At 37.9% G+C, this 19,775-nt stretch overlaps 1 long non-coding RNA gene across 1 annotated transcript; it reads right to left on the reverse strand.

Moving 5' to 3' along the window:
- Window positions 1–18,101: 18,101 nt before the first annotated feature.
- LOC110902712 lies at window positions 18,102–18,547 on the reverse strand. The gene is made up of 3 exons (XR_002571352.2): window positions 18,469–18,547; window positions 18,260–18,345; window positions 18,102–18,180 (listed from the first exon to the last, which is right to left on the reverse strand). It is a non-coding gene; the product is annotated as an uncharacterized LOC110902712 (long non-coding RNA).
- Window positions 18,548–19,775: the final 1,228 nt, after the last annotated feature.

Raw genomic sequence — 19,775 nt, forward strand, 5'->3', positions numbered from 1 at the left:
TCAACCACTGTTTTCTCCACAAAACACTGTTTTAATCCAACAGTGGTTTAAAACATCTGTTAACCCAACAGTGGTTTCAAAACACTGTTTTAACCCAACAGTAGTTTTAAACACCTTTTTAACCCTAAAGTGGTTTCAAAAAACTGTTTTAACGTAAAACAGTGGTTTGACTTTTTCTCCATAAAACCAATGTTTTAACCCAACAGTGGCTTCAAACATCTGTTTTCATCCATCTGTTGACTAATCCGTTCTAACCTCTGTTGACTAACCCTTTTAACCTCTGTTGACTAACCCTCTTTTAATCTCTGTTGACTAATCCGTTCTAACCTCTGTTGACTAACCCTCTTTTAAGCTCAGGAAATCAGTAATAGAAAAGAATTCAAAAGGAACAAGCTGTTCGACATTGTTTGCATTGATTCCGCCTTTGTAAATGATGATGAACTACTCAACTTGATTGTTTAGGGTCACCAGAACGATCCAACAAGTGGTATCAGAGCATAGGACGAGGAATTCATACCAATTCAGCTTGAAATCATCGGATTATTTTCACTTCTACTCATTCTTTTCTGATTTGAACAAGATTTAACGGTTGAAATGGCCTGATTTTGACATATATCAAGCGAAACATAACGTTAACTAATCTCTGAGAGTTTTGGACCTTAATTCGAACAAATTCAGATAAAATTGACTAATTCCGCTTGAAAATCGTTCGAACATGCTGACGTCATAGTTAATTTCGCTTGAAAATCAGGTTCTGCTTGAAAAATATTGTTTGATTTCGGTTGAGTTGAGAATCCGCTTGAAAGATTCAAGCGAAATTAAGTGATTTCGCTTCAAGTGACATATTTCACTTGAATTGCTATTCCGCTTGAGAATTCAAGCGAAATATGTAATTTCGCTTGGAAAATCTTTTTCCGCTTGAGCAGTATTTTACTTGAACAAGGGATTTCGCTTGAAGTTGTTGTTTTTCAAAACCAAAAATTTTCTAAGTGTTTGTTGATTGTTTCAGGTACTTGGAAATGGATGATTTGTTCATGAATCCCTTCTATGATGTGTTTGCTTATACCAGTGGTTCGGGAGATGGCACAACGACGAATGAAACTACACCAACACCAAGTGCGAAGAAGATTCTTTCTGATGCAATGAGTGTAGAAAGTGCTTATGGTACTTACAACAAGCCTCCTAAACTGATGGCGATCGAAGATTATAATCGGTGGACTACGAGATTTGAGGAGTGGCTTAAAGCATTTGCATATTCAAGCTGGAAAAGTTTAAAGAATTGTTATACTTCAGGAGATCGAAATGGTCAAAGTTTAGTAGAACCTGATGAAATTGAAAGATACGTTGCTGAACAAAAATGCATAGCGTTGATTCATCAGTCAGTCAGAGATGATATAATTTCGTTGATCGAGTATACAAATTCGAAAGATCTTTGGGAAAAATTGATGGTTAAGTGTGTAGGTAGTGCTGAGATTGTAAAAACAAAAAGAAATTGTTGCGTAAAGAGTTCGATTTATTTGGTTGTATGAAGAATGAATCTGTTTGTAAAATGATCGAGAGATTTAGGCATCTGAAGATGGAGCTGGCTAGACATGGAATCATTTATACTCAAGAGGAGTTGGTCGACAAATTATTTGATTCGTTGCCGAATGATCAAGATTGGCAATACTTTGCCTTGATGTTGAAAAATACTATCAAGCCGCTAGAAGAGTTGACTGTGGATTTGCTTATCGAAAGACTAGAAAGCCACGAGTTGGAGATAAAGAAATCTAAAGTCAACAACCTAGCTCATCAGCAGAATGTGGAGCTGTATTACAGAGGAAATCTACCAAAGACTGGGTCTCCAAGAACAGCGTTTTCTGCAGAAAGTTCAAATACTGTGAATCATGAAATTCCTCATAGTGGTTTCCACAGTGGATCTTCTTCAACACCTTCAAGCCAATCTGCATCAAAGAACTTATTTCAATGCAACATCGCTGTAGATTTAAAGAATGGTCAAAATTTCAGCAAAGAATCTGCAAAGCAGCAGATGGTTTTCCTAGCTTCAGTTCTAGAATCGTATGAAAGTCTCGTTGCAGGAAAGATAGGCAACACCAGCCTAACAAAGGAAGACTACGATCAAATAGATCCTGAGGAGATGGAATTGATCGACATAAGGTGGTGTATGGCCAGTGCAGTGAGAACAGCACAGCGTTTCATGGAGATTACAGGAAGAAAGTCTATTGGTGGACCTTCTACCAAGTTAGGATTTGACAAATCAAAAGTGACGTGTTTGAGGTGTAAACAGAAAGGTCATTTTAAAAGAGAGTGCTGAAATGCTTATGCTGATGATTCAGAAAATCCGTTCAGAGAAGATTACTACAAGAAGGCAATTTATCATCAGAACAAGGCTGAACCCCCCAGGATGAAGCAGATTGAAGACAAAGAAAAATCCAGAGCTCTTGATGTCATTCATGACGATGAAGGTTTTGATTGGAGTGTGCTGCTACCTGAGGAAGACGCAGTAGGTTATGTGTTTGCAGCAACAACAGAAATTAAACCTTTCAAAGACACCAGAACAACAGCAGAAAAAACAAATGATAGACAACAGAGAGCTGAATGGAGGATGATGAGAATTTATCGTATATACAGTGAAGCTAAAAAGGCAAAAAGATGGGATGCAGATAGAGAATGTTACCTTGATCCTGAAGGAAACATTGCTATTGATCCAAAGACTCTTAGTCTTGAAGCTTTAGCTGAGGAATTTGCTGAACTAGAAGAGTCTCAACAGAGAGAATGGTGGGGAGGTGGTAAAGAGAAAGAGAAAGAGAAAGAAAAAGAGCAGGAGCAAAAGCCAAAGAAGATTGATGAAGGAATCATTGATACTTCACAGGAGTTGACAGCTGAAAATTTGGGAAAGATGGCTGACAAGGTGCTGGCTGCTAAGGAACTTGAGGTAGACTCTAAGTCCGTATCTGAGTCTAAAAGCCAGGTCAGTTCAAATGCGTCGTCAAGTGAGTCAGGTAAGAAAGTCAAAGGTGACAGTGACTGCAAAAATTGCATGAGAAACTGCAAAGTTTGTAGTACACAAGCTTACCTCAATGATACGAAGGTTAATGATCTGACAAAAAGAGTCAGAAAGGTTGAAGATCAGATTCTTGATCGTGACAAAATGCTCAAATTTTCAAATGATCAAGTTAAAAAGTTGACTGAGAAAATTGATAATGATAAAATTGAAGTAGAAAGAATTAGGAAAGAAAACGAAAAACTAATTCATGAAAATCTTCAACTCTCAGAAAAATTTAACAAGTTAAAACAAACAATTCAAGATTCTGATGAACGAAACAGTAAAACAAGAAAAGACAATGAGCATTTAACTGTAGTTCTTAGACACAAAGAAGAACAAATCAACAAGCAACTGGATGAGATTGCTAAGTTGAAGCTTCAGTTTGAAGAAGCTAAGATTGAGAATGAGTGCATTAATCTAAAATTGACCAGTTACAACTCCGCAAGCTTTATTTTGCAACACATTGTTCCCAAACCTATCGGGAAAAACAAAGCAGGCGAAGATGTATTCTCTGATGGAACAGGGGTGGGTTACCATCAAGTTCCACCACCAGTTCTACAGGGTTGGTTAATGTTGAAGATGTTAATGAAGTGAAACTTCCAGACACGATTGATGTCACGTTCACTTCATCTTCCGATGAGGATAGTGTCCAGACTGAAGTTGTGAAAAGTGTAGTTGATAATGTTTTTAAATCTGAAAGTGACACTACTGAGGAAGATGAATGTTTCTTGGACAAATACATTCCAAAACCAAAGTCCAAGAACAACTTAAATGAAGGACCAAATCTTGTCATGTACAAAATGTTGGGTTCGGATAAGTTGTTTTCGGATTCTGAGTTTCCATTGGAGAATGTAAATGTTGCTAAATTGACAAATGTGTTCAAATTGATTGAAGTTGATCTGTCAGAAGTGAACAATTTAAATCACACAAAAAGACAAATGAATTTTGAAAAAGATAAAGCTTACTACAAGAAGCCTGTTGTTCCACCACGTTTTTATAACAACAATCGAAACAAATGGTCGGGTGGATATCAGGGTGGTAAGACTTATCAGAAAAGGAATGTTCAAAACAGAAGGTTTGTTGAGAAGAAAGTGTTTGTGACAAGTTCAAGTTCACTTTCTGATGAAGAATAAAAAATCTTTTCAAAATCAAACAAAGAGTTCTTTGAGAAGAAGGCCTCACAGCCTCAGTCTGAAGGCACAAGTCGGGTAGTTGACACCCGAACATGCTTTAAATGCAATAAAGTTGGACATATTGCACGAAAGTGTACCAACTTGAACCCTAAGACTGAAGTTGTTAAGATTCTGAAAAGGAAAGTTGATGGGAAAGGAAAAGCTCCATTGGTTGTTGAGAAAAAGGTTTTGAAAAATGAAAACATCAAAGTCAAAACTGAACCTGCTAAAAAGGTGGTAACTAAAAATGATAAATTTTTTAAGCGGGTTGCATCAGCTCAACAAACATGGAAGCCAAAAGTGGTTGAAAAGAAAGAAAGTGTTCCAAAACTAAAGGTTTCTAAGACTGAAAAACAGTCATCTTCTACCACACCAGTAAAGATGAATGTTCCTTTGGATTATTATGTGAAACTTGAGAAAGAAATGCAAAAATCTGAGAAGAAAGATGTTCAAAAGAAAGACCAACCATCTGGTCAACCTCAAAAAGATGAGTTTTTCTTATATAAAAAGGTTGAGGTTGGGTCTGAAGAAAGCCTAAAAATGAATGACAAAAATTTTCCGCCACTTTACACTACAAAATCTCACATCAAAGTTGAGTTACCTGAGTCAAAACAGGCTTGGGTAGCATCCAAATCTAACTAAGTGTTTGTGATTTGTGTAGGAGCTTTCGAGATCCATTTCGTGATGGATTATGGATAGTGGAGCTTCTCGGCACATGACGGGGAAGACAGCATTGCTGTACGATGTGAGAAATTTCAATGGAGGTTATGTAGGTTTCGCAGGCAATCAAGGTGGTAGGATTATTGGTGAAGGAACGTTATCCAATGGGATTGTGACGTTTGAAAGAGTTAATTACATTGCTGAGCTGGAGAATAATCTGCTGAGTATCTCGCAGATTTGTGACAGGATGTATATCACTCACTTCACTGACAAAGAATGTTTGATCTTGAAGCCAGGATTTGTTATCCCTGAAGAATGGATTATCATGAGGGCACCAAGAGTCAATGATCTGTACGTGTTGGACATGAGCGTAGCTACTACAACCACGGGTCAGGCTCATTGTTTTGTGTCTAGAGCAACGGAGAAAGAATCACAATTGTGGCATAGGAAGATGGGCCATATACATCTAAGGAAAATGAATCACCTGGTGCACAACGATTTAGTTACGAGTGTTCATGTGAAAGGTTTTCATCTTGAAGGGGAGTGCATTAGTTGTGTCAAAGGCAAGCAGAAGAAAAAGTCACACCCTAAAAAGCAAGTCAATTCAGTATCAAGACCTCTGGAGAGACTTCACATGGAATTGTTTGGTCCTGTGAATGTTAAAAGTATTACAGGATATTATTACTGTCTTGTGGTTACTGATGATTATTCCAGATTTTCGTGGGTATCATTCTTGAAGTCGAAAGATGAAACATATGATACTTTGATGGCGTTGTTCAGAAAAATTGAAAATCTGTACCAAAGGCGTATCAAAAGAATCAGAAGTGATAATGGTACTGATTCAAGAACAACAAGATGGAAGAATTTTGTGAAGAAAGAGGTATATTGCATGAGTTTAGTGCTCCGTACACTCCGCAGCAGAATGGAGTCGCAGAACGCAAAAACAGGACACTAATCGAAACGGCTAGAACTATGCTTACTGATTCAAAGCTACCGATAAATTTTTGGGCAGACGCTGTTTCCGCCGCATGCTATACGCTCAACAGAGTTCTCACTGTCAAGAAATTCAACAAAACATGTTTTGAGTTGACTAATAACCGCAAACCAAATCTGAAGTATCTTGAACCGTTTGGGTCACCCTGTACTTTTCTAGAGCCTTTTGGAAAGTTTGGTCCGAAGAGTGTTGAGGGAATATTCATTGGTTATGCAAGTCCTCTACGACGTGTCTTCGTTCCAAGTGAGAAGTGGATTATTGAAGCTCCCAATGTTGAATGTCAAAGTCAAACAATGCCGCCACAAAATCCTGGAGATTCATGGCGTTATCATTACGACACTTTGTGGGATTCGTTTGACATGATGAAAGAACCAGAAGAAGAAGATGATTTCTTTGATTAGTTGGATATTCTGAGAGAGTATGAGTCATCACAGGAAAGGTTCCCAGCCGAGTATTCTATATGACCAAGGCAAACTTCGAATGATGATGAAGCTGGTCCAAGCAATGTTGGTGAACATGATGATGTCCAACAAAATGAAGTTGCTCCTGATAATCAGACAACAGTCAATGATATTCAAGAATCTGAGAATATGCCAATATTTGATCGTGGTGATTCAGATTCTGAGGGGGAGCAAATCAAGATTTCAAGTCAAACAAACCCAGTCAGTGAACAAGGTGCAAATCAAAATGTTACTAATCTGGAAGGCAAAGTAGATGTTCCGGGCGAAGTGATGCCAAGAACACTTTCGTACCATCCAGAGGAGCTGATCATTGGAGAATTGCAATCAGGTGTTCGCACTAGACGTCAAATTGACCAAGGACTTACTTGTTTTTATTCTACATTAGCACCTTTACATACTGAATTTTCATTAAGTTGTTTTATTTCGCAGATCGAACCACGAACATATAAAGAGGCGCTAACTGAAGATTCTTGGGTCAATGCGATGCAAGAAGAGTTGAGCCAGTTTGAAAAGTTGGGAGTGTGGAAGTTAGTAGACTTGCCTGACGGTCACAGGAAGATAAACACAAAATGGGTTTTTAAATGCAAGAGAGACAATAGAGGAGTTGTTGTGCGAAACAAAGCTCGACTCGTTGTTCAGGGATTTAGTCAACAGGAGGGGATAGATTTTACTGAAGTGTATGCTCCTGTAGCTCGACTAGAAGCAATTAGAATCTTCCTGGCATTTGCATCTTAGAAAAACTTCAAAGTATATCAGCTAGATGTGAAATCGGTGTTTCTCTATGGGAAGGTTAAAGAGGAGGTATATGTCGGACAGCCACCGGGCTTCTCCGATCCAATCTACAAAAACAAGGTCTACTTGCTAGACAAAGCGCTGTATGGTTTACACCAGGCCCCGAGAGCTTGATACGAGACATTGTCTCAACACCTACTAGCCAACAGCTTCATTCGTGGAAAAGTGGATGCCACTCTCTTCACCAAAGAGGTCGACGGACATCTTCTGATAGTTCAAATATACGTGGACGACATAGTATTTGGGTCAACAAATGAGAATTTGTGCAAAGATTTTGAACAAGTTATGAAGCAAAAATTTGAAATGTCATCAATGGGGGAGTGTAAGTCCCGTTTAACCGGATCTTTCAATGATATCAACCAATCTTGTGAAAGTGCGGAATCCAATCACAAGATGATTCAAGATAAATCGAAAAATATGAAAATCAAAGAACACAATACCGAATCACCTTTAAATTTGCACACGATTCTATTACTATCAATTAGCAAAATCGTCTGGTACAAGCTTGCAACCAATCGTCTCTCACTCTAGAGGAAATCTGTAATTGTGAATGTCCAACCCTAAAACAAGTAGAAAACTTGTTTAAATACTAACCTAAGCCCACTTCCCTACATGGGCTCCCCTTGGGCCTGCTTGGCCCACATGGCCTAAAGCTTGGCCCAAGTGACCTGTAAAGGTCCAAAACCTAATATAACTAACCCAGTAAAGCCCAGTTCGTAACCATAGCCCGTTGGATTAATTTGATGCGTCAGTCTCACACTTTAGGGCCTAACAATCTCCCCCTAGACTGATGCCATCAAATTGTCTTCATAACTTGAATTCAGCAACGTCTTCAACGAAATCTATGGTTGTCTCCAAGCTGCAGATGTTGTGGAAGTTCTTGACTTCTGAACTCTCAGCACTGGGTCTCTTTCTTCAGCTCTTGTGGTTAGCTTCATATCAGGATCTCGATCAGCTTTGCTTGAAAATCTTTGTCAAAAAGAATGTGAGAGGAGGATTCTCAGCAGCTCTTTTCTTCTTCAGTCTTTGTCTTTCAAGCAGGTTCACGGTACTTCTTTAAATGTACTGTCACTGTCAGACGGCGTCTCGTGTCCGGTTCTTCTGACTCAGGTACATCTTGTTGTTGTGATGCTTTGGGCTTCTTCAGCAACTAACAGCATCTCAGTCTTCATCAACCCCTGTTCTTGATTGAAATCAATTTCTGCACATGCTCACAAACTCATAAGCAAACATTTCTTATGCAACAGGGAGAGTACCACATGAACACTAGGTACATGAAATTTTACAATTTAAATTCTTTTAACTTTTGATGATCAGTCAAATCTTCAAGAACGGTTATAATTTTTTAATTTTAAGAAACAAATAAGCACTCTATTTTTTGAATTTTTCATTTTTTTTTAAATTTTTGAACTTAAGAACTAAAACAAATAAAAATTTAAAATATAAACAACTACCATAATATACAATTACAATTGCAATGGGATCAAAATTCGTTCTCAGGCAGACTAAGGAACACTTTTCGGTTCGAGCCTAATCAAACTGGTCTATGCGATTGCCAATATGTTTGTCCACTTAAACTTTAACACTCAACTTTCAATATTTCAACTTCATGACATGCTTAAAGTAATATTATACTATTATACCCGTGTGTCCCATTCCAAGGCATACCCCCACGATCAAGGTAAGCACAACTTTCATCGTAACAAGTGAGTATACTGATGTCATCCTTTAAGATATCCTGACTGTGCAGTCTGCATATAATCTGATTTATCATGTTTTGATTTCTTAACAATGAACACCCAAATAAATACTAGTCAAATCCCGGAAATATAAACAGCACACTCTATCATGCAAGTATCTTCCCTACCACATATTTCACAAGTCCAATCCAGATTTCTGAAATCTTAACTGGGAATAGGTTGAGAAGAGAACAGAATAGATCTTTTGCAGAGATGATATAATATACAGATCAAATGAGTTTTTCTCAATTTGATATAGGTTTATTTGGGTTTCTTTTGGGCACTAGAGGGCCTCTTTCGGGTGTTTAGATCTACAGCGCGACAACAGACAGCTAGGTCAGCATGTATCTGGATGCAGCAGAAGCTGTCGTTGCCTAGCACCTCCAGGTCAGCATGTATCTGGATGCAGCAGAGGAGGTACACGACTTTTTTCAGATAAGATTTCAGAATCAGATCAAAATTGTGTGTATCGGGACAACATACAGACATTCAAATAGACATGAGCTAATTCCAAGTGACTTTCTTTCCTGGGGTCATGTACTAATTTAGTTCTGAACAGAAGAACAACCAAGATATCCCTGGATGATTCAACAATATAAAGACCCGAAACCTCAGATGTTGGCTATCTATCAACGCAAGATTTAAGACCATAAAATCATACGCCGTTGGTATGTTACCCACATGATACATAGTTCGTTATGTTTATATCACTTAGTATCTTTTATCATGTTGAGCGTCAAGCCTATCGACATATCACAGTAGATCCTAGTCTTTTTAGCTATGGCACCTTACATGTGTTAGTCAAACCCTTTAACACGAACATTTATTTCACTTCCCATATCATGCAATTTTTCTTTTTGGCTTTTTCATTTTTCTAATGTTTTTGTATTTTTCTCATTTTCTCCCCCTAAACTCTATATATGTCTCTCTCTCCCCCTAAATTTGTGCATAAATCTTGGATTTTTGCGCAAATTTACCCTTTACAAGAGAAAGGACACTCTATATACAAGGTTATAAACTAAGAAAAAGAGAGAAAAATATTTTTGCTTAACCGTTCTTTCATCAGATTGAAGACTAATCAAATTCAAATCAAAGTACTGAATTTAAACGGTACCTTTTGCTGATCATCTCTTACTTCTTTTATCTCCTCCAAAGGAAACATATCATCTGTAAAAAAATTTGAACTTTTTGCAATAGTGAAATGTTACCCGTTTTTATCTCTGGAACAACCGCTATCAACATTCCAGAGATTGTCAACAGCTCCTCCAGGGTTGTTCCTGAAAAGTAAGGAGGTTAGTAAGACATGGGTACCCAGGCCATAGTGGTCCTGGGATTTCCTGAAGCATCAAAGTAAGACACTTCTTTTAAACACAAGTCCCCTTTTGTCTCAAGGATTGGAGACATTGCTGCTTTGGATTTGGGTTTCCAAATCTGTTTCGGTTTAACAAACGTGTTTGTTGCCTTCGGTTGAGCAACTTTAACTGGTTCAGGTTTATTAGTTTTGAAAACAGATTTTTGTTCCTGAACAGCTTTGCGTTTGTTTTTAGTAGCGTTCCAATCCCCATCAGAAGGTTTAACCTTAGGATTCACATTCTTCACTGCCTTAGGTGATGATACCTTCATCGGCTTGGAATGGTAGTTACCCTTTGGTGTAACCCTCTGATTTTGCATATAGTAGGGTACGTAGGGACGATTTGTGCAGTTTCGAGCAATGTGACCAGCAATGCCGCAATTGAAGCATGTTTGTCTCTTTACGTAGAAGGCATTCTGATCAGCTTGTGTAGCTCTTGCAGGCCCTGAAGTATGAACCGATCCTTTCTGTGCTTGATTTTGTTGCACATTTCTTGCAGACGACGATGAATTTGGATGCCTATACTTGTCGTTTGCAGGGGCCTTCTGTGGTGGAGATTTCTTCTGAGTTATCTTGTTTTGAGTAGACTGCACGTCATGTTCAGAAATCTCACCAGTCTTTTCGAAAGCTTTGTTAGCACAGTCAAATGCATATTTTTCACATTTGCCATTACTGACTGGCTTAACAAAGGAATTTTTCACATCACGGGCCTTTTGATGACTATTGCTGCCCGTTGAGGACTGTGGAGAGCCTGATCGTCTTTGATGTTTAGGCTTCTTCTTTCCGCGTCCTTTACCTGCTCGCTTCGGCTCTTGTTGCTTGATCTGAACCTTTTCATCACTAACCGAAGATTCAGATTGTTCAGCTTGCGCATTTGGAGCCATTTTCACATATGTCTTCTCTTCATCCTTCATGTCATCAGCTTTGACAGAATCGGAGAGTTCTGGTTTGTCGGAAGAAATACCAGAAACTTTAGCAGAATCATTTGACGAGTTATCAGTACATGAACCATTTGTGTTCGAGAATGGTTCACTGGCAGCTTTGTTTTTGAAAGAAGTCTCCTGATCCGTTTGAGAGTGTGTTTCAGTGGTCCCACATGATACATTATCAAGGACATTTACAGAAACAGTTTCAGAAGAATAATCAGAACATTGTTGATCTTCACTCTCACTTTCATTTGTTTGTTCAGCTTCAGTTGCTGTTGAACAAGAAACATCACAATTATTATCAACTGAAAAAGAACCAAATAACGACGTAAAAAAGTTTGGTCCAAAAACAGATTCAGAAGCTGTTTCATTTATTGAGTTTTTAGAAAAATCTGAATTTGCATCTGGTTCAGAAACATTTGAAATAACGACTGGTTCACTCCCATGAACGTCACCACACTTTACTTCAGAGCTATCATCTGCACATGACAATGAAACGTTAGGATCAATTGTGCCTTTAGGAACAAAATTCAATGGTGAAGACTTTTGTGGCTCAACATGTCTGTTATGAACAGACGATTTGTTGTTATGTGAACCATAAGTCATTTTACTTTCGTTCAGTATCTCCTCCTCAGTCATTGGTAAATAAGTGTAATTATCATTGTACGGAGGAGGAGTCTGATTATAACCCAATCCTGACCCTTTCTTTTTAGAATATGCTAATTGTTGATCACACAGATTTTTGACTAATTTACTGGAGGAATCGAATTTCTTAATATTTAATTGATTTATTTGGTATTTATCCCTAACATTCTCCAGTTCTTTAGTCACCTCACACAGTTTTTCTTTGACTATGATGAGTTGGGCCGTAGCTACACTGACATCGTCCTTGAGTTGAACGATGTCCTTACGCTGAGCTTCAATTTTATCTTTATAAAGCTTTTCATTCTTTGATAAAGTAAAATTTTTATTTTTTATGTCGTTGTAGTCTTGAACCAACTCAGCGTTGTGTAATCGATATGCCTCATTTCTTTTTCTACACTCAGGAGTGCAAAATACAGAAAGTATCTCTTCACGATCACGAGTAACTTCTTGAGCCATGGGTTTGTTAAACATAGATGCTGAATTTTGTGGTGAGTCAGCATTGCCATAGGATTTGATAAGAGAGATCAGCTCATCTGACTTCATTTTGTAACAGTTGCCGTCGGTTGTCACTATTATCTGATTAACATTCATAAACCAACTACAGTTCGCCTGATTTGGAATCCCTTTTATAGCCTCCAGAAGCTTTCTGTTGCTTATGCGAGTAGACACCACCATTTCTGCCTTCTCCATTTCAGAAAGCAGTTCAACAAACCGGCCAATCACTACATCTATAGATTCACCGTATGAGTAACTGAATCCTTCGAATTTCTGCTGAAGCATCTCTCTTTTTGAAGACATATTTTTTTTTTTTAAATTTGATCCCCCAAAAATGTGATCCTTTTTAACAATTTCCTCAACACACGCTCAAAGCGAGAACCCGTGTACTCGCTAACTCAAACCCGTTGAACACGAAGGAACGAACCCGCTTTCGAAATCACACCTCAAAAACCTGTCAAAAACCGTTATCACAAACAAACAAACCCCCCTTTTTTTATTTATTTATTTATTTATTTTTATATATATATATATATATATTTTTTTTTTAATATTGTTTTTATTAAGTTAATAAATAACACTTATTATTATAATTATTTATTATATTTTATTTTAAAAACAATGATTTTGTAATGATGACCTAATGATTATGACAATTATAATGACTATATTAATTCAAATACTAAAGGTCATATCACGATTTCATGGCTTGTCTTCTTCGTTCAACAATAACAACCAGCAGCCCTAAATTCAAACAAAACGTCCGCCAAAACGTTTTTTGATGTTGCAGGTGACGATGGTGAGGAGGTGACGGAGATGTGTTGACGGAGAATGAAGGTGACGATGGTGAGGAGGTAGTCGCCGGAGGTGATGATCAAAGACGGATGAGATGATGGGTAGTGAACGATGATGGTACGTGAACGAAGGAGGTGATGGTATGCGAGGTCGGTGTACGGTTCCGGTGTGCGAGATGGTGGTGTCCGATGATGACGATGGCTAATGTTTCGGATTCGAAACGGAGATCGGAGACGGAGTTGCAGGTCCGACAGTGAGAATGAAGAGGATGACCGGAGACGAAGAAGATGACGATGAACGGACGTGATGTATGATAGATGACAGTCGCTGGCCGTATAGTTTTGAAGAATGGTGACCAGAGATCGACGAGACGGTTATCGGAATTTCGCAAAGATCGACGGAGAAGATGATGGTAAACGGTGATGATGACCGGAGGGTGGAAGATCGTCGGAGATGGCGGGTGTAGCGAAGATGGTGATGAAGGTGAGAATCACGATGATGGCAGTAACAGGTTGGTCGGACGATGATGGACGGTAACTGAATGATGAATGATACGGAGAAGATGATGGTTGCGACAGGCCGTGAAGAGTCGAGATCTCGGTTGCGACTCGGAACCGAGATTGCGACTGGGAGGAGATTGCGACTGGGAGGAGGTGATTGCGACTCAAAACAGGATTTGTCGAAACCTGGTTGCGACTAGTGATGATTTGATGATGGTTGCGACACGACCTGAAAATGTGGAGACTTCGCTGACTCGAGACCTCACCGATGTGATGATGACTCGAAACTGCTATGATGATGTGCCAAAACCTCCTGTGAAGTTGTTGGAAAATGACTCGAGACCGTGGCTGAAATTGTGAAGGCTTGAAACGTTGGACACCAAAATGACTCGAGATCTCCCCTTTTTATTTATTTATTTATTTATTTATTTTTTTTTTATCGAGACCTTGTTCAAAGATTGCAAGCTGGATAAAGTTGTTGTAATTTATAAAGAATATGGAAATTTTCAATCAAATAACAACTTTCCACCTAAACTTTGGGAGTTTTTAAAAAACAGAATATTTTCAAGAAAAATAAAAAGATTTCGTTTAATCTTTTAACAGCCCTTTTCAAAAATCAAAGTACCAAAATATGTAGATTTTTATAAAACTTGGATGAACACAGTGAAGAACGCGAAGAACGCGAAGAACACCAACCAAAAATAAGGAAAATCTTGAATATTTGATATCAAACCGAGCCTAGAAATAGGTTCTAAAGGCTCTGATACCACTTGTAAGTCCCGTTTAACCGGATCTTTCAATGATATCAACCAATCTTGTGAAAGTGCGGAATCCAATCACAAGATGATTCAAGATAAATCGAAAAATATGAAAATCAAAGAACACAATACCGAATCACCTTTAAATTTGCACACGATTCTATTACTATCAATTAGCAAAATCGTCTGGTACAAGCTTGCAACCAATCGTCTCTCACTCTAGAGGAAATCTGTAATTGTGAATGTCCAACCCTAAAACAAGTAGAAAACTTGTTTAAATACTAACCTAAGCCCACTTCCCTACATGGGCTCCCCTTGGGCCTGCTTGGCCCACATGGCCTAAAGCTTGGCCCAAGTGACCTGTAAAGGTCCAAAACCTAATATAACTAACCCAGTAAAGCCCAGTTCGTAACCATAGCCCGTTGGATTAATTTGATGCGTCAGTCTCACACTTTAGGGCCTAACAGGGAGATGAAATTCTTTTTGGGTCTTCAAGTTGATCAACTACCTGAGGGAATTTTCATTCATCAGACAAAGTACATTCATGATACTCTAGAGAAATTTGGGATGTCAGGTTCTACTCCAGCATCGACCCCGTTAGCAACAAATCATGGATACACCCAGATCTCACCGGAGACAGGGTAGATGAGACGCTTTATCGTTCCATGATCGGTTCATTGATGTACTTAACTGCTTCAAGACCCGATATCAAGCACCCAACGTGCCTCGCAGCAAGATTTCAATCTAACCCGAGAGCTTCGCATATGGTTATTGTGAAGAGGATATTACGCTACCTGAAGGGAACTCCATCATTGGGGTTGTGGTATCCTAGAAAAGGCTACTTTACGCTCGAAGGGTATTCCGACTCAGATTTCGGATGTTGCAAAATCAAAAACAGCAGAATGCCAGTTCTTTGGACCTCGTCTGGTCACCTGGCAGTGTAAGAAGCAAACTTCTATGGCTCTATCCGCATGTGAGGCAGAGTATGTATCTGCTAGCAGCTGCTGCTCTCAGATCTTGTGGATCCAGCAACAGATGCGCGATTACGGTTTGCAGTTTGTTACTACTCCGATTTTTGTTGATAATGAGGCTGCTATTAATATGACGAAAAATCTAGTACATCACGCTAAAACTAAACATATCGAAATTCGACATCACTTCATCCGAGATTGCTTCGAGAAGAAGTTGATACGAATTGAGAAAATCCACACTGACAATCAGAAAGCTGATTTACATATCAAAGCTTTTGATAAAACACGTTTTAAATATCTTTTAAAATTGAACGGTATGATGCTTTTCTCGGTGTCGGATGGAATTATTGGCGTTGATGAAGGTACTGTTGTAGATGAAGATGAGAAACAATCTGCAATGGTTAGTCGATTTTTTACTTGTTTTGGTATTTAGGGGGAGTAAATATTTTCAGAAAATACAAAAACAGTAAAAATTCAAAAATCCAAAAACATGAAAAAATTTCAAAATCCAAAAACAATAGAAAACTGAAAAAGAGCTTGTGTAAAAAGGGAAAATGATAGTAGACAGTTACGGCATGCTAAAGATTTGTAGTGTTTAAAAGCGTTAAACAGTCTCGCTGATGATGTGCCGATAGGGTTTTACATATTTAGTAGGTTTGTTCGGGATATAAACATAAAAAATTCAAACTTACTTATTTTGTGGGGAACACTACTTGGATATATATGTAACCCCTGAAATCTCGGTTGAAAGGTCCCTCTTTCTGAAATACTAGGTCTTTATACTCAGTGATATCTGGGGTATTATTCCGGGACTTCTACTGAATGGAAGTTCTGACCTAGTCCCCGAATAATACTTTATGCATTGCTTGAAACATAGCACCGCCCTCAGCATAAAAAACGATGAAACATTGCAAAATGATAATCGTGTGCTGTTGAAACAAAAGATCCTCTAAAGGGGACACACCGAAAGTCGAACCGTCATCTCTCTGCTGAACGGAAGTTCTGACCTGAGCTCTCATGGTTTCGCATCTAACCCTTTACATATATCATCTGTGGTATACTCACCTGTAAGACTGAATACTGGGATCTGGATACGGGAGTATATTCAAGAGGTGGGACACATGAATGAGTATAAGTTCTTAATTCACCTAATTCGTATCCTGAACAGATTGAAAATTGTGTGAGAATTTAAGTGGATCAGCATATCGACAATCTAAGTGAATTGTTTAATTCTGAGTATGAAATTAAAGCTTAATGGTGCTAGTGACTTGTCTGATAACTGATATGATTCCCTAACACGCTCACCAAAAAATATGTTTATAAAAAGACTTTACTTTCAATACATTCTGCATTTAAGTTTCTGTATTTCATTTCTAGTTTAGAAACTTTATTAAAAATCCAAAACGATTTTTCATTTCTGCTTTATTTTCCGATAAACCAATGTGGAAAGTTGATCGTTAGATTCTCAAAGTTGAAGCAGATGCAGGAAGTTTCTGGACTGGAGGATGAGGAGAGCTTATTCTGTTAAAATTTGATTGATAAAAAGTCAAAAACAAGTTCATTAACTTGAAACTTGTTATTTTCGAAAAATGTTTGAAAATTCTTAAACAAAAATCAGTTTGTGTTGTCACAGATCAACCAAGGTCATTAAGTTGAACTTGGTAGATTAATTGAGTAATCAGGGTCACCTGAATACTTAAGTGGATTTCTAAAATTGATGAACAGTTGAAAAATTTTAAGTTTGTATAGATTGTAATGTTATATGTTTGAGAAACAGGAAACATGTTTCAACATCCCCATGGCAACAAAATGTTAAAGTTTGAACCAGAAATTCGAGTCCCAGCATACCGAGAGGGGGAGTCTGTGAATGGGAAGTCAGATTTCTGGATCAACATTTAATTGGGAGCTTGAAGTCTAAAGTTTAAAGTTTGAAGATTTGAAGAAGTGCTTTTACAAGAAAGACAATTTGGAAAGAGACAAAGACTGAAGACTCAACGCCGAAGACTTCGTCAACATCCAAGGGGGAGTCTGTTGGTGCATCCAATGTCTGTTAACTTCGTCTTAATCGAGTCTTATGTCTAGATAGGATAGATTAGTGCACGAAAATCTAGAAAGTGGTTTTTAGAAGTGATTCCGCTTGAACTTAACATCAGTGATTTCGCTTGAGTTGTTTTAAAGCGGAATCAGGTTCCGCTTGGGCAGTTTCAAGCGGAATTAGTGGCACTATATATAGGATAGGTGTGTGTTCATTTAGAGCGGAATCTGGTCATTAGTTCTGAGTCGAGGTGCTGTCCGTTTGTCATTTGAACGTGTAAAAGCTCAGGAAATCAGTAATAGAAAAGAATTGAAAAGGAACAAGCTATTTGACATTGTTTGCATTGATTCCGCCTTTGTAAATGATGATGAACTACTCAACTTGACTGTTTAGGGTCACCGGAACGATCCAACATAACCTCTGTTGACTAACCCCTTTTAACCTCTATTGACTAACCCTTTTAACCTCTGTTGACTAAACCTCTTTTAACCTCAGTTAACTAATCCGTTCTAACCTCTGTTGACTAACCATTCCAACCAGCCTTGAAACAAAGTGGAATGATACCCATTCCAACCAAGTTGCTCCTATGGATTCTCTCGAAACTCTTGGCTATCACCGCTTTCACCAACCAGAATTGATATCCAAGAGCGCACTTCGTTTTCTAACAATAATTAAAATAATAATAATAAATAATTAAATATAAAGGAAATCAAATATTGAAATAGATAACTAATCTGGTAAATGGAATCATGTTGTAGAATCTTACCCCACACAATGATCACCAACAATCAAGGAATTAGTGCTAACATGAAGCAATGCTAAATGTCCATCTGTATGCCCCTGTATTTATCAAAATTACATACATGTGACACATCTTAAACTTGATCAAAATAGAGAAAATATATAAAGTGATCATTACTGGAGCAAAAATGATTCTCAATCTCTCCCCACCAATAAAAATCTCTTCCGTTCCAGAAAAAGTCGTATAACTACCAGACCAATCATCTGCTTGAAATAAATTAAAAAAACATCAGGCTTAAGTATTATTGTGCTCACTGTTCTGTGCATAACATTTTATAGAATAAGGTAATACAATGATCTGATTTCTTATGAATGAAAAGTCCTGACCCTTTTTAATGCGACCCATGGTGTTTTCGTGGACCAAAAGCAAAGCTTCGGGATTGCTTTTCTGGACAGTGGAAAGACCTGGATAATAACTTATTATTTATTGAAATTGCAAATAAAGGTGAAAAGGTCAAAGTAATTCAGTTGTGTTAATTGTTGTAAATGTAATCACATACCACAACGTGATCATGATGATGATGAGTGACAAAGTCAATTAATTTCCGTGGTAAAGCAGCAACAATTTCTGCAAGCTGGTTGTCACAATTTTAATAGTACAGAAGTTAGCAAACAAAATTCATAATTGAAGCGCAAAACTTATATCTATACCTCTTCATTCAATTCAGATCGACATCCTGGATCTACTATCATTGCATCCCCCCTACGTAAACTTAACCACCTTGTGTTAACATGGAACCTGCTGATACAGTTTCTGCAGCATCTTGAACTGGCAAAATGCCGATTATGCCCGCTGATATGGTTTCTGCACCAGTTTAACACTACAGTAATCAAGATTACCAGTTATCTTCAACCAACAACAAACCACACCATAAAATAGCTTAAATGCTTAAACCATTTCTAAACCCAACCACAAAAGCTTCAATGTATGTCTCCTCAACAACTACTCAAGTTCCCTTATAAACCTAGCTAACTTTCACAGGCAAAAATAATCATTATACAATTAAATTTAGTAAACCTAATTAGAACTTATACAAATACAAAATAAAAATAATGAAATTTTAATAAATTCGCTAAGAATTACAGATAAAGCATTTCTATAAGACACAGATATCTAGTACAGATAAACAGAATTAGCAGTTACTTGCACACGCGTCTCGTCTCGGCTGGTCTTCAAGTCCAAATTACGGATATCTAGTACAGATAAACAAAATTACCAAGTTACTTGCACATCTCCAACCACAAAACCTTCAAACGGAAATTGGGGTTTCAGAATCCGAAAAATTGAACAAATCACAGATATATATACACATAAACATATCAAATTCACGAAATTAAGCTGTGGAAGCGTATATTACAAGCTTGGATTTGAGAGAGAGAAAGTGAGTTTGAGAGAGAGAGAGCTGAGAGTTTATATAAATAACATACCCTTTGTGGATTGATACCAGCAGGGATGATCTGAAGCACGACCTTTTGTAGATGTTGAGCATCTAGGGTTTATAGAAATCAGAAGCCCAAATCCCAAATCCAAATAGTGTTCATTTCTGTTGAAGCTGTGAGCACACGTTCTTATGCGTATTATTTCCTGAGTCTTCTAGTCGTCGATCATAATACTATGCTGATCTAACTGAAAA

This window comes from Helianthus annuus, chromosome 13 (genome assembly GCF_002127325.2).
Source record: "Helianthus annuus cultivar XRQ/B chromosome 13, HanXRQr2.0-SUNRISE, whole genome shotgun sequence".
Classification (NCBI taxonomy): Eukaryota; Viridiplantae; Streptophyta; class Magnoliopsida; order Asterales; family Asteraceae; genus Helianthus; species Helianthus annuus.